At 42.8% G+C, this 23,036-nt stretch overlaps 1 long non-coding RNA gene across 1 annotated transcript; it reads left to right on the plus strand.

Moving 5' to 3' along the window:
• Positions 1-200: 200 nt before the first annotated feature.
• Positions 201-22,796, plus strand: LOC128347291 (uncharacterized). The gene is made up of 3 exons (XR_008317485.1): positions 201-280; positions 13,901-13,983; positions 22,629-22,796. It is a non-coding gene; the product is annotated as an uncharacterized LOC128347291 (long non-coding RNA).
• Positions 22,797-23,036: the final 240 nt, after the last annotated feature.

Here is a 23,036-nt window from a genome sequence, read left to right on the forward strand (position 1 = left end):
GGTTCTGCTCCCCCTTCCCCCACTCTCCCATCCGCAGTCAGACGTTCTAGAGAGTGTCCTCCATGCAGTCAGCAAGACTGCAGAGATGCGGAGGATCTGGCTGTGCGGGCTTCCTTCTTTCCTGAATGACAGTCCGCATAGCCAATAGCAACCGGTTTGAGGGAGGAGCTTCCTCCCTTAATTCCATCTGCAGAGAAAGCTAACAACAGTGCCAACAATCAGATGTAATGCTGGTGCCACAACCAGAGGTTGGGACAATAAAATCAAGAGATAATCAAAGGTGACAAATGGGGTTTGGGGAGGGAAACCATGAGGCTATTCATATGGTCCACCGAAATCGGGCTAGGGGAGCTTAGCCCAATTTCGGTGGACCATGAGAACCACTCAGCTTGCAGGCGAGCTCAGTGACCTCCAGGCGGTTAACCTGCCAAACTACCCCTCCCCTTAAACCAGGTTTGTGGAGTGAGCACTTTTTAAAAAATTTACGATTTTTTAAAATCGTAAGTTGCCATGTTGCGGCTCCATGCCGACCGGGTCTCCTCGTCTTCTTTTCTGGGTCTTTTCAGGAGGCTGAAAAGCTGCCTCCTGGCTTGGGGGTCTTTCCAGCATGTCCTGTATGCTCGCGCAGGGCATGCTGGAGCTTCTGGGGGCCGTGTGGCCTCTGAACTCCTCAGCCTCCGCCAGCTCTGTGACAGAACTGGCAGCCGTATGGGCAGCCGCTGTGGCCACCCAGAGCAGACTGACTGCTCATCTGCGGGGAAAGCGGGCTTAGTCCGCTCTCCTCACAAACCCCCTCATGGCTGTTCTCACCAATCGTGAGAAGAGCCTCCTTGTGTCCTTTCCCACCTTTAATTGTAGTTTGCTGCATTCAGATGTTCGGTTAGTGAAAACGGAGGTGAAGGGACCTCTGGTTCCGTGTTACACATTTGGGAGCTGTGAGTGCTCCTTTTTTCTGCTTGTGCATGAAATAACACGGTTGTGCTTACCAGCAGTGATCATGTGGTAAGCAGCAGCTGGGTCAGAAGGAGCACTCTGACCCAGTTGCTGCCTAGCACAGAGTCATTGCTGGTTCTCTCTCCCTCTCCCTCCCTCCCCCTCTCTCTCTTTTTGTCTTGAGCAGAAAATTGGAGTGCACACAGATCTCAAACCAGGGTTGGAGGCTTCTGCCCTTTCCATAATTGTGAGAATGACCTTAATGTCTAGCTTGGCCCTTAAACATATGATTTTGAAGTTACCTAACATCAATTTGAGACACAGTTCTGTTAATTTTAATACTATTTTTAATGGTTACCAGTTTGATACCTCGTGCTTGGCTATGTATTGTTTAAAAAAAAAATTTGTTTCTTTTTAGTTATGTTATCTATGTTGTAACTAACCGCCAACATTAGGTAAGCATGAATAACTTTCTTTAACTCTGCATAAAAGTGCAGCAGTTGAAATTAGTTATGTGTTCTGACTTTGTGTAATTCACTTAAGATCCTTATTTGAACACTATCAAAGACTGACTTCAATTAAATTGATTTTAAATATGCTAATTGTAATTCTAGCAAACTAATCAAGCTAATAGAAGAAACAGAATTTAGTTTCGTTAAGCAAACAAACTGATTTGCTGGAAATCAGAACCACTGTATTTGCAGTACATTGATGCTTTACTAATTAAAAGGAAAAAATGTTAAACCCTCAATAGCATTAGTGTTTCCTAGATTATGCTATAGTGAACCTTCCCAGAATAGTGTACTCTATAAATATATCACTCTAGAATTATTTTAAAATACATTTGCAAACATAGATTTGTAGATCTCTTTGCAAATATCTGTAAATCACCATATATGTGCATAATCCCTTAGTTCTTGCCCTTATTACCTCAGAGGGCATATTAACAATCTGGCCACAGCTACTGGTTGTTTGGTTGGTTGGTTGTGCCATTGAGTCGGCATTGACTCTTCTCGACCACAGAGCCATGTGGTTTTCTTGGTAGTATACAGGAGGGGTTTACCATTAGTACCCAATACTTACTGTATCTAAGACCTAATTCTTATTGGGAAGGTAAACCTGGACTTTTCTACTTTCTATATGCAGAAATTTGTTTTATGGAGAAGCATTCAGTCGTGTGAGCCCTTTCCTATAGTCTGAAATGTTGCAATCTAGACACAGCCCAGTAAGAATTAGAGTGGGGCATCCACTGCTCTGCTTCCTGACAGCAGACCAGCGGAGATGGAATCAGGTGACCAGAAGAAAGGCATATGAGGAAGGGCAGACACATCCTGGTGACTTTAGCTTTGGCTAAGGCAGCTCTGCTGTTTGCTGCTGACTGGGGGTGGAGATGCACATATAACCCAGAAAGGGGAACAGAGGGAAAGGAGACTATTCTGGCTACAGAGATGAGTGGTGGAAGGCAGGGCAGAGCCCGCCAGATTGGGGGTCAGGTTCATTTTGGGCAGGGGGCCAACTTCTCCCAAAACCTGCAGGGACTGTGGCCAGGCATTTAGGGCCAGGGCTGCAGATGAGGCTGAGGGAAGCAGTGGAGGGCAGAAAAGACCTCCAGGGAGTAGCAAAGGGTAGCAGGTGCTCTGCCAAAATGATTTTTCTCTCCCTCTTTCACTCCTATCCACCAGACCAGAGCTTTACAGCAGTGTTGGACACTGTAATTTAAGTATATTATGGCCCTATGGCTTGAATGGGTTATTTTTAAAGGCCTTCCTTGTTTATAGAAGCCTCATTCACTCACTCCTCTATCCCAAAACAAGCAGCAGAAGCCAGTTCAGCCAGGTAGTTGGAGACTCCTCTAGCCTCTCAGGAGCTAGGCCGTCTTAACTTCCTTCCTGGCCAGTAACTAGGCTGGAAGCGAGCATGTGCCTCATGGGGTGCAGGGTCATCTCCCCTGCAATCTGCAGCTGACCTGGTAACTGATCTCTTTCCCCACCCCAGTCTTTTCTGCCACATGATCACAGACAGGAAGAGAAAACTAACCTGGAAAGTGATTTGAAGTTTTGACCTAATCAAAGAAGATCATATTTGCTAAGAGAATCTGACCCATTTTTAAATTAGTTTGAAAATGTCAAGCAAGCTTCATTAATTAAGTAATTAAGAAGGTGAATTACCATATCTATATACGTATTTAATGTTTAGCAAAATCTTTGCTTCCCTAAATGCAGGTGAACACCAATATCTGCAGGTGTTCTATTCTGCGGGGGAACTGCGGATAACAGAACCACAGACAAAGTCAGTGGGATTGGGGGTTTTAGATTCCTGGAGGTTCCTGGAGGCATTTACTCCCTCACACTAGTTCTTTTTAGAGTTGCCCCTCATTCCTGAGGGATCTCCAGGCAAGGAGTCAGTAATGGGCTCAATAAAGAGGTGGTACTAAAGAGGTGGTTAACAAACCTTCTCACCTCTATAAAGCTTCAACTGCACCTGAGGCCCAGAGCCAGAGATGGCAGCCTGTGTTCTCCCTCTCTTTCAGCTCAGTGAGAGATTACAACTAGGCCAAAGAATCAAGCACTCCTTCTAACACAAGTCAGCAGTATCTAATCAACACTCCATCTTGCCTTTGCTGAAGAGGCCAACAATTAGCTCTTCTCCTGGAGTGCTAATGGATGGGGCTGAAGCTGTGAAAGATGGGTTTCTATGCACTCGAATTTGTATCTGAGATTCAGTTGGGTTAGGGGAAAGTGAGACATACTAAGCTTTAGTAAGCCTCATTTTCCCCTAACTCAACTGAACCTGAGATACAAATTAAAATGAATAGAAACCCATCTTTCTCGCTTCTTCCCAGGGAGAAATGTTTGAGAAATTTCAAGAGAAGCCAAGCATGTTTCTTTAAGGGAAGTGAAAATTCCCAGGGGATTTCTGCACATCCCATGGGCTGGGACTGAAATGTCAAAGAACTGAAATTGGAAGCAGATTTCAAGGGGAAGCCAAAGAAATTTCAATAAGACAAGTGAAATTTGTCTGGAGAGTGATAAATTTTATTTGTCTTTCTTTTGTCTTCCCTTGAAACTTCTCAGCTTTTTCTCCTTGGGGGGAGTCTTTGTTTCAAATTCTATTCTTTGAACTGTCTTGTGGTAGCAAGCATGACTAAGCAGGATCTGCCCTGGTCGCATATGAATGGGAGAACAGAAGTGTGAGCACTGGAAGATATTCTCCTCAGGAGATGGAGCCACTCTGGGAAAAGCATCTAGGTCCCAAGTTCCCTCCCTGGCTTCTCCAAGATAGGACAAGATTTTTATTTTATTTTATTTTTTTATCAGACAAGATTTTTTTATTGAACCAACAAACTACCAAAGCATACAGTACGTTGCCAAAGCACAATTATATACAAAATGGTTGTTTGTACATGATATATCTACAAAGATTTACACACAAGGATTTGGAAACCCACAAGGTTATGAAGTATATGCAGGTAGTACTGTAACTCAGGGGTGGGGGATTACAAGATAGGGCTGAAAGAGACTTCTGCCTGCAACCCATCGCTCGTTGAAGTCATCTGGAGAGGTCCGTCTCCACTTACCACTGGTACGTCTGGTGGCAACTTGGAACCGGGCCTTCTCTGTAGCTGCTCCTGGTCTATGGTATGCACTCCCGGCAGATATCCGCAGTTTAGGCTTGCTGTCGGCCTTTAAGAGAGCCCTGAAAACTTATTTGTTTGGCCTGGCCTTCCAAGGCTTGTAAAGTGTTTTTTTTAATTAAGTATTTTAATTGGTTTTAAATGGTTTTAATCGTTTTTGAATTGTTTTTATATGGGTTTTAGCATTGTGTTTGAATTGTGGGTTTTATGTCTTTTTAAAAAGTTGTTGTACACCACCCAGAGCCTCTGGATTATAAATGTGATAAATACATACATACAGTACATATATACATACATATATACCTTGGAAGTCAGGCTGCCATTCCTGGGCTCCATCTCTATGCCCTCAGAGTAGAGGCCTTAAAGAGGAAGTCTTCTGACCTGGAGCCTGGCACTTCTGCTGCTTTATCAGATGCCACCTAGGCTGTTGCTGGTGCTGGTGCTGTGCCAATTCTGAGGAGCACAAAAGGGTGGGCAGGGCTGGTTGCTTGGGGAGCTCAGGGTGCCATTTCTGGGGACTCCAGTTCTGGCCTGGTGCTGAGTCTAATTCTAGTCCCACCTCCTCGGAAGCAGAGTCCCACTTGTGTGGACTACATGAATATAGTCCCCTTTTCATGAAAGCCGGATGCTCATGCATTGGGAAAGGGCATGGCATGTGGGAGCATCAAAGGTGTGGCCTGCAGGTGGCCAGCTCTACTCCCCCTTCCCCACATTTACTGGTAAAGTGGTAAAGAACCCCTGACCAGAGTAGTCCCAAGACCCTCTAAAACCCAGAGGAGAACCTATTTCTCCTTGCAATTTCCCAGAGTCTTCACCAATGAATATCATAGTCTTCTGGAACAGTGCTGTCAAATTCCCAGTTCTGAGGATTTTCTCCCACTCTGTGTAGGCTTCTAAATGTTATGGAATGCGACTCTAGGCAACAAAGTATATGTACATAGAGAAGGGAAATGCAGAGATGTGGGTTGTAGTGGCACGTCACATTCCACTGTGTAGTTCTGAATTTTCCTTTGACAAAGCCCTGGCCAGCAGCATTTCTTGAGAAGGGTGCTACATACATCTCTCCTCCATGTGTGTTCACTCACCCTGGATATGTTGTAAGAAGAGGGCACATGCAGGTCTCTGCCATTCTGCATGAATACATCTGTGGAGGGCTGTGGAGTTGAAAAGGTGGTTCTGCCTTGTAGCTGGTTATTAACCTGTGGGCACTCCCTGTTCCAGGGTGCTAGATTGCAGGCTAAATTTACAATTAAACTTTCATTTTAGCCGTGCATTTGTATTAGGGCAACACCTAAAGAAGCAACAAAAAATACTGATGTATTCATTCATTCTGAGGAATGTAGCAACATCATCATTATGAGAAGGAAAGAAAATCACTGGGCCAGGTAAAACAAGGGCAGGTTAAAATCAGTGTGTCGTTTCAGAGGCAGATGTCTTGCATGCTCGTTTGAGCAGAATCAAAAGCTGTCACAAAATGCCTGGAAAGCAGCCAACTAGCCTTGCTGTACCCAAGGTATTCGGAATCTTATTCTTCAGTGCATCCTTGAACACAGAAACACAGTACCTGGTTTGAAGGTAGTTTGAAGTTGGAAGCTTTCTAAATTTGCCAGAGGCCTTTGCTATCACTTCCTTTGTTGTCAGTCAGCCTATTGTAGAGAATTTTGCTTCCTATTGGAGGTCTAAGACCTGTTAGCCATGGTCAGAGGTTAACACTGAAAAGACTCATTGTATAATCGGAGTGAGTGGAAAATTAATGGCTCGGTTGCATGTTAACCAGAAGTCCATTTAATCACAACCGGGCATCTCAGATGTAACTGATATCACCTGGACCTCATTACCTGGGCTTTTAAAAGCTGGAACTGCACTGGTTTGAAAATGGTCTTGACTTCTTCTTTTTTTGGAGTGGGGTGAAGGTTAGGAAGGCTGTAGGGTTAATATCAGAAATCTGCCCTCTTCCAAGGAAGAAATATATTGGCAATGGGGAGGCACATTCTTTATTTCTTGCACTGTTTCCTGGGGTTGTGGAAAAGGGCTTCTGAAAGTGACCAAATACAAAGAAGAGGGCATATCAACAGGTATCCTTCATATGCAGAAATTCCTTCTTCTACTCAATTATTAAAGCAAAAGGAGCCTTGTCTTCCTTTGCATCTGCTTAGCCTCCTCACCAGGTTTATTCCTTGTGTCAGACCTTACTTCCTCCTTTGGAAGATGTGGCCTGCAGAAATGGGACTAATCAAATGCAAAAATTTTTTTCCAAATTATAAAATCCAAATGAGTCAGAAGAGGCAAAAAGGGAGGATTGTGTTTATATTATTTATCTATCTGTCATATTTATATACCACCTGATATGTATATCTCTAGGTGGTATACACATTTTAAAACAAGATGTTCTGGTAAGAACCAATCTGCCTACTTACCGTCCACTCTAATCTTAATTGATAATTACCATCCTCACAAGTTAGCCCACTTCAGCCTTAGTTTACATGTCCACCATCTTGAGTTCGGGTGGATGACATCATCACAAACTATGCAGCTGAGGTGTCTTTATGTGTCACGCACTACACCTGTACCCAGTTTGGTTCAAATCTGTTAGGTGGTTCACAAGTTAGCCCACTTGCACCTCAAATGTACATGTGTCTGCCATCTTGAATTGGGGTGGATGACATCATCACAACCTACGCAGTTGAGGTGTCCCTAGGGACCTACAGCTGTAGCAAATTGGTTCAAATCGGTTAGGCAGTTCACAAGTTAGCCTACTTGCGCCTCAAATGTTTATGCATCTTGAACTGAAGTGGATGACATCATCATAAACTATGCGGTTGAGGTGTGCCTGTGTGTCATGCTCTACACCAGTACCCAGTTTGGTTCAAATCAGTTTGGTGGTTCACAAAAGTTTATGTGTCTGCCATCTTGAATTGAGGTGGATGACATCATCATCATTGAGGTATCCATAGGTGTCCCTACAGCTGAACCTAATTTGGTTCATATTGGTTCAGGCATTGCCATGTTGATCGGGGAGACTGGACACATGGATGGGGACACAGACACACACACACATTGCTGGGTGATATTATAAGCTTACTTTTCTTAAGAAAAGTATGCTAGCAAAATATCATGGAGGTGGCCAGACTGGGACATAGATCAATAGAGGCCATACTAGGACTGGCCAAAGTCATCCCTATGAGCTTCATAGCTGAGTGAGGTTTGAATGCTAGTTGAATTCACCATACCACAGTGGTTCTTAGCACTGATTCATTAGGTAGATGACTATCTGATTCCATCTAGTCACCTTATACTATGATTTTGTTTGCAGTTGTTTGATCCAGGAAAACATATAATCAAGTGATCAGGCTTGATCTTGATAAGAGTGTTAAAATATTGACGGCTTATAGGTATGCACTTAATCCCAGTAAATTATATATTTGCTTTTCCCATAGTGTTTGCTGCAATTTCACATTATATATAGATCTTGAATTGTGGCACTATTGGGACAGCATGATGATAGAAGTGAATCAGCAGTTCCATTTTCCATGAGAAGTACATCCAGCAGTGACATTAAAAAAGAGAGAGTGAGAAACCAAGAAGTTGGCCTTAAGGGAGTTATTAATAGTGCAGGCATCAGATCTTCCTTTCTGACTGTAACTGTGCCCTCTTCCATCTTTTAAGCTGCCTAGATCTCCACAGGAGCACTGCTAAGACTCTCAGTGTAACTTTACATTAGGCAGGAGTATGTGCGTCTCAATGAAAGTTGATGAAAGTGAAGAAAACAGAAGACGACAGCAACAGGTAGGGGAAGGGCAGCAAGAAGTGGAGAAGCGTTCACTATCACCAAGACAGACAAATTGCAGTAGGAGAAGATGACCTGGACCATGAAACTGGAGGCCTAGAATAGAAATGACTTTCTAAGGAACAGGTGCTAACTGAGCAAAGAGGCATATTTTTAAAGTGGCGATTCTCTTTATTTAGCAGGAGGAGAGCGACTGACCCTATTCAACCCCAGCACAGCATCCCTCCAGTGGCTGTTGCTGGCGTCAACCTTATGTTTCTTTTTAGATTGTGAGCCCTTTGGGGACAGAAACACATCTTATTTATATATTATTTATCTTTTCTATGTAAACCTGTAATTTTGAATGCCTTTGTAATTCCAAGCCTGAATATACACAAGTTGCCAATTTTTGCTCTGAGGATCCGCAAAGCAGTTGGGTAATGACATGATAGGAAAGTGCTAAAATGCAGGATTAGGTGAACTGCATTTCAGTGAAGTGTTATGCAGAAAGTGATAGATCCCATCACTTTCTTGAGGTCAATAACTCATTCTATATCATAGTCATGCAGAGATGTAGAGGTGGATTAGTAGGTTATTTTACTAGGAATTGTCTCAAGACAATAATTACAAGTATGAATTACAATTTACAAAACCCCTGCTAACTTGGCAAAGAGGAACCTTTTAACGTGGTATTCTCTTTTATTTAGCAGGGGGAGAGTAACTGGCCCTATCCACCCCCAGCAAAGTACCTCCAGTGATTGTTGCTAGTGTTCTTTTTAGATTGTGAGTCCTTTGAGGACAGGGAGTCATCTTATTTATTTATTATTTCTCTGTGTAAACTGCCATGAGCCATTTTTGGAAGGGTGGTATAGAAATTGAATAAACAAATACATAATAAATAACGAATGCTAAACCGCTATCATGTCCCCGCCCCCTTCAGTTCTAGCTTCTACTGCTATCAGTGGATATCATCACTGTCTCTGTGTTCCCTTACTAGTGTGTAGGATATTTGATTGAGTCCTTGTGGAGTGTGTTGTGGTATAGTGTTGTGTAGTGCAGTTACAAAGAGTGTCAGCTGGGACACCCTGGATTCAAATATCATCTTATCCATGAAGGCACTAGTTGGTCATAGGCAAGCTACTCTCTCTCAGCCCACCATCTGCAATATTGCTACTAAACGAAGACACAGGGGGCGGAGGGGGGGCGGGCAGACACATCCAGGTAAACCTGAGGAGACTGTCTGACCAACCTGGCCATTTTTATGTTATTTAGGTTCCAGCAGGGTTTAGGGAGCAGCCTTGGACTGATGGTTAGCTTTCACTTTGGATGACCCCAGATTTGGGACCTCCCCCACTAGGGGACAAAGTAGACTGTTCCGATGATGAGACAGGGTGGCCTGGGCAACCCTGCACCTGGGGAGCTAGGGGGCCTAGAGCCAATACCCCTCCCACTATCTGAGGATCCTGCCTTCTCTTCATCCTCAGAGGAGTCCCATGAAGATCTGCCAATCCAAGCACTGGAACAGATGCTTACAAAACTGGGCAAGATCCTTCCGAAGTGCAAAGTACAAAGCCTTTCCCAAGGAAGGAATGGGGCCAATCTACTCTACTTGGCAGCAACCATATAAATCAGCAGTCGGCTCCAAGCATTCACTGGAGCAACATCCCTCTTACCTTGTACCCCATTTCCCTCTAACAGGGATTCCCAGATGTTGTTCACTACAGCTCCCAGCATCCCCAGCTACAATGGCCTTTGGCTGGGGATTCTGGGAGTTGTGGTCAACAACATCTGGGAATAACTGTTAGCGGGAACATTGCTTGTACCCAGCTCCTGCTCAGAACTAGCTGAGGTACTGACCCCCCCCCCCCCCCTTTAGTGCCATGCTACCCTGGGAGCTATCTAAGGCCTCTGTCGCTCCCCAACCCCTATCATCATCCAGATTCCTGCCTTGACAGAGACCCTGGCTTGGCCACTGGCCCCCATCTGGAACAGGATATCACTGAAGAACTGATGGCTTTCCCATTTGTTAGATCATTGTTAGATCAAATGTATTAGTTGAGGTGAATGTAGCAGATTACACCAGGAGATACTTTGTTCCTTTAGTAATACAAGCATAAACATTTTCAGATATGTTCTTCTAGACATTAAGAAGGATCCCAGACATGAAGTCACAATCCATACTGATTATTTCCAATCATTTGAAAACCATCCGCCAAATTAGTGAAGGAGAAATGAACCAATTTGTAGCAGGACCAAGTCAGGCGAAGGGTCAATGCATCTATAACAGAATTCAGAGTGCCTTTGACTTTTCAAGACCAGAGTGCTGGCCTGGCAGTCTTGTGGGCAATCTGCTCAAATAACTGATACCGCTCAACTGTCTCTGTGAGATTGTTTATAGTGCTGTCACGGGCACAAGTTTTACCTAGTCTCCTGCTTGTACTACAAAAGCAGCAATGCAGGTGCAAACTGGGACTTTAATTTGGCTGCCATTTTAAAAATGAAAGAAAACAGTACTGAGCATGGCTTCATGTATGCGTGTTCATAAAACCCCGAAGAACATGCTTGCCAATGTTTATGCTTTTATCAGTAAAGGAATGATTCTTGCACATATCCTGGGCGCTGTACTCACTGCCTCTGTTGTTCCAAGACATAACTTCAGACAATTAGCATGCAGATATTTGAACTACATTTGTCAAGGTTCTCCTTTAGCTGAATATCAGATCTAGTTGTTTTAAGTACTGCTTCTTATTGAAATTAATCCCTGAGGAATGGCTCCAGTGGATTTAGATTTATGACCTGCCCATTTCCACCATGCATCTAAATGAACAATAAAGATTGGGGGAAAGTCCTTGAAGGTTAGGGCTGATTCCACAGCTTTTGATGCATTATTTTCCTTATTTATAAATAAATTATAGAACTCACTATAGGAAAGCTGATAAGCTAGTATAGGTTGATAGAGTGGTTAATAACAGTGACTTTATTTTTTACCAATATTACTTTATTGTGCTGTATTTTCATCTTCTCGTTCTTTGATAGTTTTTCTATATTTATTCTTAATTGCAGTTTGCCTGGGGATCTTTTCCCTCACCTCATACTTTGATAGTCTCCTTTGGCGGGGTGTTAGTGGAAGGAAGGCTTCCCATACCTTTAACAGGTACCTGCCTGGTAGAAATTCAACAGGTGCAGTGATGTTTCTCAGCATACATGGCACAAAGGACCCTGTCAGAAAGACGTTGCAGCAGCACTCTGCCTTGACTATTGTCATTGCCATTGTGTTCATCAATATAAGGTTGTGGCAAGTATCAATCTTAATTAGAAACCATTGATACTAATTAGAAACCACTGGCGCTATCTTTAGGTTTCCAGATACAACTCTGCTCTTTCTGAAGGCTGTGCAAAGTATTATTTTGTTGCATAGGAACATAGGAAGCTGCCTTATATCGAGTCAGACCATTGGTTCATTTAACCCCGTATTGTCAGTTGCCAGTGTTAAGGAACAACATTTCAGCAGCAACAGCCTCCCCCACCACAATTCATTAAATAGCATTTAAAGGTTTGGCCTGGCAGCCGCTCTCACAGGTTTCAGGCAGCGGTGTCGCCCAGCTCTACCTGGAGATGCCAGGGAGTGCACCTGCAAGCATGCAGATGCTCTCCCCTGAGCTATGGCGCCATCCCCGAAGGGGAATGTCTTACAGTGTTCGCATGTAGTCAGCCATCCAAATGCAAACCAGGGTGGACCCCGCCTGTGAAAGGGGACAATTCATACTTGCTCCTACAAGACCAGCTTTCCACTCCTGCTTGTTTTTAATAATGAAAATGCATGTTTGCATGCAGAACCAGTTTAAGGCAGTTTCCTAGGTTTATGAATAACCTCATTCTTTTAGTTATTCATTCTTATGTACTGTATTCATTTTGTAGCAAATTTGTTGTCCATTGGTTCTATCCCCAACTATTGTCAGTGCTAAGGAACCGAATGTCAGCAGTGACAGCCTCCCCCCTCCCCGCATTCATTAAATAGCATTTAAAGGTTTAAAAGAATGGCCAAGCTCCTCTTGGTCACTTTCTGCCACAATACCCCAGAAGTGGTATCATTTGGGGGCGTTGTGGGGGAAATGGTAGATACCACAAACACATGGTGGTCCCACTGGTGGCCAGGCCAACATTTTTTGCCTATTTTCCTTAAGGAAAATAAGCTTATGAGATCACATTGCATTCTGTGTATGTCGGTGCCCATGTCCATGTCCATGTGAGTATGTTCCCCACCCACAACGCCACCACATCAATTTTGAAATGCCTGGCATCATTAGTAATGATGCTATCCACCCCAATTCAAGATGGTGGATGCATGAACATTTGAGGTGCAAGTGGGCTAACTTGTGAACTTACTAACTGATTTGGACCACATTTAGTCCAGATGTAGGGATAGTGAAAGAAAAGTAGAAAGATTAGTTCTTACCATAACTACTTGTTTTCTCTCAGAATACCCTGTAATGGCACTGTGACTAGGGAATGATGCTGTTATATCTGTGGAGTAAAAATGGCAGCTAGCAGGAGGTGGCCGCCAAACAAACCTTTGCCACTCCTTTTAAACCTGAAATAGTTAAAGAAGGAAACAAGACTGCCATTGTGCTACACTACAGGTAAATCCTTTCAAAGAAAACAAATAAGTTCCTAAATGAACTAGATAATATATATGCCATTTGGCTCACTGGGGAACCTTTTTCATTCATTATAAAAAGAATGCATACCAATACGCTTTCCTCGCTATAATGATCCAATAATGAAACCAAGACATGTGTGATATTGAAAACAAAGAAGATCTTTACTGAAGCCATGGCAGCTCTGTAATTGGCTTCAATTATGACAAGATTTTGCTTTGGGGATGGAGCTTTCAACCAACGTATCCTGGAGTAGTATTACTAACTTGGGCACAATCCACCTGCACAAGCCAAATTAAAATGAACAGTAGCTGTGTAAGAACACAGTGGAGGACTGTGGCACTATGCCACGACATTCATTTTCTTTTAAACATTTACTTAGCTTCAAAACTATCCTAGGTACTGTACAAAATCCAGAAAAGGCATAGTTCCCGCTCTTTGAAATGAAAGGATTAAAATTCATTTCTTCATAAACATTTTTCACCTTGTTGCTGCTGCTACTTGATTATATTGCTAGAGTGACTTCTTGACTTGACAATGACGACTACTTGAGGTCCAGTCTCAAGGTGGTGGTGGTGGGGAAGCAAAACAGGATGTTAATTTCTTGTGACATCAGGGATACAAACTGCAGCCAAATGCTTGAGGGTGGGAGGAAGCACAAGCATTCAAGCTTTTTAAAATAAATGATGAACATGGAAGGATTTTACCTTTAACTAACTGCAGTAACCCATCAAACCATGGCTTATTAAGCTTTCTAAAATACATACACTGTTGGGGATTTATGCATTTAAAGACAGAGAGATAACAGTCCTCTTCAAATTGAATTTGAAAGAGAACGAGGAGGGATTTCATACAATAAAAATATAATTTTGCTAGTAAATGAATATTTTTATCCCTTGCATTTTCCAGAATGCCTTTGGTGTTTTGTGGAGACTGCAAAATCACCATCTGCTCAAGAAGAAACAGAATAAAGAAGCAACTTGGATGCTTTGGTGAGCCGGAAGCCCAGTTATGCTCAGAAATCTAATTTGATGCAATCTATTCAGTTATATTTTATGTCCTTCTCCATTTATTGTTTCTGTACATCCCAAGTTAAGAGCCCAGTCATAACACCTGAAATTAAGATCCATCTTCTGAGACTGAATACTTAAGGGATTCCCTATTATCTACATCCCATCATGATTCTGAATACTAAGAGAGAGAACCCATTTAAGAATATCATCCATGAATCAGATTCAAAAAACAAGAACAAATAGAAAGGTGTCTGTTGTGGCTCTATAGTTATGGACCTCTGTTCCTCTGGAGAGATATCAAGAGCAGCCTGTGTTAGCTTGTTGCCGCAAAGAACATTTATGTATGCATGTATGTACATACGTACGTATGTATGTATTTAAACTATTTATGCCCCACCCCTCCAGTACAATACTGCTTGGGGTGGCTTACAACAGTAAAAGTAACATAATGTTTAAAACAATAAAACACAGCTTAGACTAAAATCAAATGAATATAAAATAAAAGAAATAGTCCAGACATTCATCATTAAAAGATTTCAAAAACCTCTCTAAACAGATGGGGTTTGAGACCTTTTAAAAAAAATTTTAAACCCTAAGTGAGATAGCATGGCCAAATTCTTCTGGGAGGGCATAGCCGAGGGGCCACAACTGAGAAAGCCATCTCTTGTCCCTGCCAACCAAATTTCAGTCAATGGCAGGGCCACGATCAGGGTTCAAGATGATGAATGAAGAGCCCTGGTAGATTCATATGGGCAAATGTGGTCCAACAGATACCCCAGCACTAAGCTGTGTAGGGCTTTAAAGGTCAAGACCAGGGGCCAGGAAGCAAACTAGTCACTAGTGAATCTGCTGCAGAATAGGTGTGATCCTTGAGGAGTGACCACAAACATCTTTGCAGCATCATTCTGGACCAGCAGAAGCTTTCAAACTGTCTTCAAGGGCATCCCCATGAAGACCACATTCAGTATTACAATCTAGATGTTACCAGTGCAGGAGTGACTGAGGCCAGGTGCTACTTCTCCAAGTAGGGTTGCAGCTGGCATACCAGCTGTAGCTGGTAAAAGTCACTCCTGCATACTGCTATTACTTGTGCCTCCAAGGAGAGTGTTGGATCAGGAAGCTCCTCAAGGCTGTGGACTTGGTCTTTCAGGGGGAGTGTGACCCCATCCTGGAACAGGTTTGCTTCACCACTCAGATAATCAGCTTTACCAACTCAGAGCACTTCCATCTTATCTGGATTAAGTTTCAAATTTTTTGCCCCCATCCAATCCAGGACAGCCTGAAGAAACCAGTTAAGGATATCCACTGTCTCACTTTTGTTAGCTGACTTGCCCATACCTATGGATGACCTCTCCAAGTGATTTCATGTAGATGTTAAATAGCATGGGGGACAAAATAGAACCCTGCAGCACCCCATATGCCATCTCCTTAAATAGGTTATACACCAGGGTGAACAAGACAGTTTCCATCTCATATCCAGACCAGAAGCCAAACTGGAAAGGATCTAAGTAATCTGTTTCATCCAGGACTGCCTGGAGCTGAGATGCCACCATGCACTCCAATACCTTGCCCAAGAATGTAAGATTAGAAATCAGCCGGAAGTTATTTAAGATGGTTGGGTCCAAAGAAGGCTTTTTCAGGAGTGGTCTAATTACTGCCCCCTTTAACATGGAGGGCACCACCCCCTGACCCATGGACCCAGCCCCTCTCTGGCCATGAAGGGCAAGGATCAAGCATACATGTGGTAGGTCTCAGACTTCCAAGCAGCCTGTCCACTTCCTCAGGCAACACAATCTGAAAGGTATCCAATCTAATAGGACCAGATGGTACACCGGCAACTTTCAGTTCTGGTCATGCAAAAATTTTAAACACCCAAGTCAGCCCAGATACGAGAAATTTTATCTGCAAAATGTAATGCAAATTAGTCACAGTGGGCTGACGAAGGTTCAATTTGATGGTCTTTGGGGCCCTCACAGAGTAGTCCCTGTACCACTTGCAAAAGGTCTGCTGAACAACATTGAACGGACGTCATGGTGGTAGATGAGGAAGATTTCTTCTCCACCATCACGGCCACAAAATAGGGACCTGTTTTAGAGGTCTAAGATAGATTCTAGCCTATGTTTGATCATGTTTGTTCTGAGTTTTTTGCCGAATGGCACTAAACCTGTCTACTGGCCTACTTCATCACCCGTAACTCTCTTGTATACCCAGGGGCTGCTTGGGCTTGGTGGGTCAGGAGAGGGTGTCTAGTTGCAACTGCATCAATCGCCCAACTGATCTCATCATACAAAATTCCCTAGAGCCATCAGGAATAGGCCCGTGCCATCTTATTTGATTTGTTTGTTAAATGCTTCTACCCTGCCTTCTATATGAATAGACCTCCCACCCCCGACCTCCCTTCACTTGGGTGACTACCAATATAAAACTATAACTAAAACAATGAGGGGAAACCCAAACTAATAGCAAACAAATCAAGAAAAAAAACAAAAAAACATGTAAAACCTGCAGCATTTAGATAGTCAATTATCACATTATAAGGCAGTATTATATGATTAAGCCCCAAATCTTGTTGAAGGAATCAGGTCCCAATCCTGTCTATTGCTGCCCATAGAAGACTGAGTAATAAAGAAGTCAAACAAAACTTCTGAGGGAAAGCAATCTGAAGTTTAGGTGCTGTTAACCCCTGCTAACTGGGCAAAGAGGCACCTTTTTAACATGGTGATTCTCTTAGCAGGGGGAGAGTAACTGGCCCTATCCACCCCCAGCACAGTACTTCCAGTGACTGTTGCTGGCGTCTGTCTTATGTTTTTTTTTTTTAGATTGTGAGCCCTGTGGGGACAGGGAGCCATCTTATTTATTTATTATTTCTCTATGTAAACCGCTTTGGAAACTTTTGTTGAAAAGCGGTATATAAATATTTGTTGTTTGTTTTGTTTGTTTGTATGTGAGGAGAAGGCCTTGCCTTGTGTGCCCATCTGCCACAGCTCTGACAGGGGTCCTCTGACAGAGTGCCCAGGCAGGTTCATATGGAGGAAGTAGTCCTTAAGCTATCTTGGTTCCAAACCATTTAGGGCCTTAAAGGTCACATCCTTCAAGACCAATGAAGCATTAAGTGCCTAGATGTGTGTGACTGCCATTAAGAGGGCTATATGTCTACAGCCCCAGCTCTTGAGTGCACACAAATTTGGACTGGGACAATATTTATTTTAAAAAAAAACAAACCTGTTAAGTATTTTGTTGAAAATCTGACAATTTCTCCATGTTTAGAGGAGTTTTTCCTGCTGTTGCACCAAACAGGGGGGTAGCAAGGCTGGAGTGGGCCCAGAGACAAGATTTTAAAATGCCCCCCCCCCCCGACACTGAAGCTCAGCTCATGAAGCAAAGAAATCTTAATTGAGGCTGAATAGTGGTAACAAAAAGCATAGTAATATCTATATCTATTATCTATATGTCTATATATATATATATATATATATATATATATATATATATATATATATATATAACACCTATGTGCCACAACAGAACATCCTCCTAAATTATTTTTTTAAAGGCTGTGTAAATTGTGGACAATGCTGCAAGTCATTTAATGGCACTAGAGAAAGACATGGTGTTCTGGTAGCTCCAGGTCTTAACACTCACATCAATTTCGGGGGATGAATACAACTGAAGAAAGCCCGGGCAGGTGCGTGGCTGGGGGAGTCAGTCATGTGACTTACCTCTGGGGACCCCCAAAGGCAGTGGGCCCCCAGACAACTGTCTCCCCTTGCCCTATTATAGTTACGCCCCTGGCACCAAACGAACAAGGGCCTCCTACATATATATCTATTCACTTAGTTGACCACTAAGTGAATCTGTTTAGTGAATCTGTTGAAATGGCAGGAGAGGAAGATAACATTTGCCATCCTCAAAGTCAAAGCAAAATATCTCTGGGTGTTCATTTGCTTCTTAGCATGTCTGGCAGAGTTGCCTGGGAGCTTGGAAGAGTTTAAATATATAAGTTCCACTTCCATAAATAAGCAACTACTTGCATATGATATTCTGTTTGTTGGAAGGGCCTAAGAGAAGTTTATTGTCAAATATATCTGCATTATGATAAATATGTCAAAGAAAAGTGTTGTATCTTTTTATTCCTCAAAGAAGTCGAACTATCTAGGCATTGGTTGCAGCCAGAAAAGAAACTAGGTGGAATAATTTGAGCACCAATAGCTGCTCTTCCCTTCTGATGATTAGAAGCCCCTATTACACAAGCTGTCAAGCAACTGAATAAATTCCCTCACTATGTTTTCCAGAGAGCGAGAGAGTGTCATATTCCAAATCACAGGTAGAAATGAATTAGGCTTAACCTTACATTTGTGTCAAGAAGCCGAGCACTCCAGTCTCTGTTCCCAGGAGAAGTACTCCATGAATCCACAAGAGCTGTGACTCTATGACCTTATTAGAGTCTGTGAGATCCTTCACATATGTAAAAATTCAGCTCTTTATTTTCTGAGTTAATGCTAGCTCCACAGCCAGCCCAGCTGCTGTCTTGAGTGTTCAGAAGCAGTAAGTAGGAAGCCAAATGGGAGGCAGCAGGGGAAGAGACAGATATGACTAAAGAATATTAAGATGCTAAGCAGGACCTTGTGGGAAAGCTCAGGAATCTCTGGCTTGTAAATATGGATAGGCGAGAATCATGTTATTATTCACTTATATTTTTAAACATCCATTACCAATAGTACACACATTGAAAAATTAGGGGCACCACAGCTATAAGGTGCCAGCAGATGAGTTGCCTTTGTCCTTGTACATTTCAAGGTCATGACCATAGCAATGTTTGCTGGCACATGAATTCAGCTGGATGGCTGGAGCAGCTTGTAAGTAGACATTCTTTCAAAGGTTCTTGAACAGAAAAATCTCAGCCTCTAGTAACACTCCAAACCATGTTCTCTGAGTGTGTGGTGGGAAGAGCTGGATCCCACCATGTCCCCCATGCTTGCAAAGGGTGGACTTCCATATCTATAGAACTATGTGTTTACACCAGGGCTGCTCAACTTCAGCCCTCCTGCAGATGTTGGCCTACAACTCCCATAATTCCTGGCTATTGTCCTCTGTGACTGGGGATTATGGGAGTTGTAGTCCAAAAACAGCTGGGGGGCGTAAGTTGAGCAGGCCTGGTTCACACTATTCGACACAATCAGGAACCCATCTGTACAGTATTAAATACTAGTTTCACAGAATCATAGAGTTGGGGTGGGAGCCGGCTTGGGAGCCATCTATAGTCCGACTCCTACCCAGTGCAGGAAAATCTAGAGCATTCCCAGCAGATGGCTGTCCAGCCTCTGCCCGAAGCAAGGAAGAGCTCTCTCTAGGCATATAGTTAGTTGTTTTCATTGTTGAATTGTTCTTCCCACAAATAAGTTTCTCCTAAAGTTCAGTTGAAATCTGCCCTCCTGCAGCTTAAGCTCTAGCCCTGCCCTTTGGGGCTGCAGAGAACAAGGCTTTGCCCTCTTCTATGTTACAGCCCTTCAGATATATAAATAATCATATTATGTCCACCCCCCACACCCCCCACTCTTGGCTTTCTTTTCTCAAGGCTAAACATGCCTATTTCCTTCAGTCTTTCCTCATGGGATCCCCAACCATCTTCACTGCCCTCCTCTGAACTGTTTCTAGCTGGTCTCCATACTTCTGAAATGGCAGCATAGAACTGATTGGCTAGGATCCAGTTTAGTCCATTAAACCATTTGCACAGCCTATGCAATATAAATGTGTTTTGATACTCTCCTTTTCTTCTTTCAGTTCTGAATTATTCTGTAATATGGTCCCAAGTATTTTGGGACCAAATATTCCATAACTAAGAAGAATGGTGGCTCTCCCCCGCCCCCTTTAAACAATATTAACAATAACAACCACAGTTCTCTTGAGTACTTCTGATAGAAATATAGGACACAAATGCTAGTTACTAACATTGGCTGACATCCTGATGAAGTGCATGCGCTTTGAGCCAAGGGCATAGCTAGGGGAGAGGGGGCCCATGTTCATCCCTCTCTCTGGCGGCCCTCCAAAGTGAGGGAGATAATGAAGAAAATAAGGAGGGATAGATCTGGAGGGCCCTCAGGAGCTGGGGGCCCATGTTCTTTGAACCCTTTCGCTCAATTATAGCTATGCCCCTGCTTTGAGCTTCTACACAGTTCCCCAGTCCTCTTGTGCTCATGCTGTTGCACAAGAGCACTAATACTTCTGAGCACTGCCCGTGCTCCAGAAACACTGTAAGAGCAGAAACCCATCACAGAGGATCTTCCAGAGCACATGCCCACTGCCAGTGCTCAGAAATAGTAGCAATCTTGCACAACAGTGTGAGTGCAAAAGGACTGGGGGCGGGGTTTGAGGCCGCTGTGCCCCAACCAGACCCTACTAACACACACTATTCATTTGTCAGGATACCAGCCAGTGTTCTCACCTTGGTTGAGGCACCTAGAAATAATAAGGGGGAAATCCTCTAATTTAGTCTAAATGATCTGTTTTTTGCTCATTACAGAGTTGATGTGGAACAGCCTGGAAAAGTTCAAAGAGCAAGAGGCATCCTAAGGGATGTCATTTTGTAAAAAAGAAATCAGTGCAGAAAATTGTGTATATAGCTATAGCCTAGTGGAACTATTTTTGAGTCACCATATTTAAGTACCATTTATAACAGGAAACAGAACCATATGGTTTTGCAGTCTCTCACTAGCAGACAGTAGCACCAAAGCTTTGACATTAAAAAACAGCTGATGGTTAGAGACAACAATTTCTGTCATCTCCAAAACTAATTACAAGATAGAGTCAAAGTCTAGAACTGTAAAAGGGCGAAAGGAAGAAATATTACAAAAGGTAAGGTGCATAGTGCGAGTTTGATCCCCCGCTGCCCACTCTGTTTCTGTATATACAACTTCCAGATGAGATTGGGAAAACTGCTCACATTCTGTGCAGCTCCTCGCTGATCCAAGAGCAGGGCATGAGAAGTGGTTCCGTTCTACTCCAAAGCCTGTCCATGCTGCTAGCCAGCACAGAGAGGCTTTGTGGTGAACTCCATCACTGCTGCACGATACTCTCTCATTCGGAATGATGAGAAAATTGTCTCGACAGTGACGACACCATTATTACTCCCCTGCTAACTGAGCAAAGAGGTTCCATTTAAAGTGGTGGTTCACTTATATTTCGCAGGGGAAGACCAACTGACCCTACCAACCCCAGCACAGCATCCCTCCAGTAGCTGTTTCTGATGTCTACCTTATGTTTATTTTTAGAGTGTGAGCCCTTTTGGGGGAGAGAATCAATTTACTTATATATTATTTATGTCTCTGTGTAAACTGCATTGAGAACTTTTTTTTTAAAAAAAGGGATATATAAATATTTGTAGTAGTAGTAGTAGTACCAGGGAATGTCATGGAGTCTCTTGGCACTCACTAGCAGTGTGGACAGACTTTGGAGTAGAAAGGAAAGCACATGTGCCCTGCTCTTTGATCGGTAGGGAGCTGCAAAGAATGTGAGCTGTTGTTTGGACTTGCTGGCCTTCAATATGGTTTTACCAGCATCCTGGAGTTCTACTTTCACGGAGGAAATTTCAAACCCCCCACCCAATAACATTTTCCTATTAATTTCTGTTCTTTTTTTGATGTGCACAAACAGTGGCTGACATCCAAACCAAATTACTCAATGGAAGTTGTATTGAAATTAAGTAATCCTATAGAGTAACTCCTGAATAGTTACTCATTGAGTAACTTGATTTGGATATCATCCAGTAAGTTTGGATATATCTGTGTAAGATTTATCTTCCATCTTCCAGTTCAAGATAGAATTCACAAGGCAGGTTCAAAAGAAAAACAAAGAATAAAATGCAAGATAACACTTATAAAACCAGCAGAAAGCATTATAACACCTAGATCAAATAATCAAATAATAAAACCCTACAGAACTTCAACATATAACCCCCTATAAAACTTCAACAGCAGCAGTAAAAGCAACATCACTGTACAATTAAAGTTCAGGCTAAAATAATTGTGTCAGCTTGATGCCTAAAATTACACAGAGGTGTCTCCAGACAAATGTATCTGAGAATGACATTCCATAAATGTGGTGCCACCACAGAAAAGGCCTTGTCCCAGTTGGCACCCTGCTCACCTGACAGAAGCACCTGGAGAAAGGCTTCCATAAAACATTCAAGCAAGTTTCTATGGGAGCAGGTGCCAGGTGGTCTCTTAGATACCTGGGTCTCAGTCATATAGGATTTGTATGTTATGCTTATCTACCTTCGCCTAGTAATTAAATATCATAGAGTTGCCTCTTTCAGTCACAAATGCCATGAGCTGCCTTGCCCAGACAGTCTTTTAGCATTCTCTCTTCCTCAAATGAAGTGAAGCATGCATTTAGACAAGAAAGATGTTTAACTTCAAGCCACATTGGCTTATGTCTTAGAACTATCTTTCAGAATGCTGCTGTGGTGATCTGAGAAGAGTTAATGAAAATTAATTACATGTAGCATGCAAAGCACACAGCCGCATTCCCCATAGTTGACTGGTGTATTAACTAGTATCATGTTACTGTTCTTATCTAGCACAGTGCATCCATTAATTATCGTGGATCAATTATTCAATTCTTTTTAGGAATTCAGGAGGTGCCTGGACTACTGAGTTGTGAAATTAAAGCAATGCCACGGTGAACAAGGAGAAAAGCACGCTTTTACACTTGTAATGTGAAGATCAGATGTGTTGTTTGCATTGTATATGGGTGGGAAATATGAATAATGAAATAAATCCACACTTCTACCAGTACTTTTTGCACGTCATTTATTTTTTATTCTTTTAAACAACTTGGGAGGTTCCCAAGGCTAGCAAAGTCACAAAGGAAAGTATTTAAGCATGTTAATGAATTGAAGTGAGAAGTCAAAGTTCCATCCTGAGCCAGAGCCAGCACCAGGTTTCCCTGCACCTTAGGGTGAGGCTCGGCCTTCGGCCCACATAGGTGTCCTGGTGACCCCCCCTGCCCCAGGCATCCTGGCAAACTTGCCTCTC

Source organism: Hemicordylus capensis, chromosome 2, assembly GCF_027244095.1.
Source record: "Hemicordylus capensis ecotype Gifberg chromosome 2, rHemCap1.1.pri, whole genome shotgun sequence".
In the NCBI taxonomy this organism is placed as follows: Eukaryota; Metazoa; Chordata; class Lepidosauria; order Squamata; family Cordylidae; genus Hemicordylus; species Hemicordylus capensis.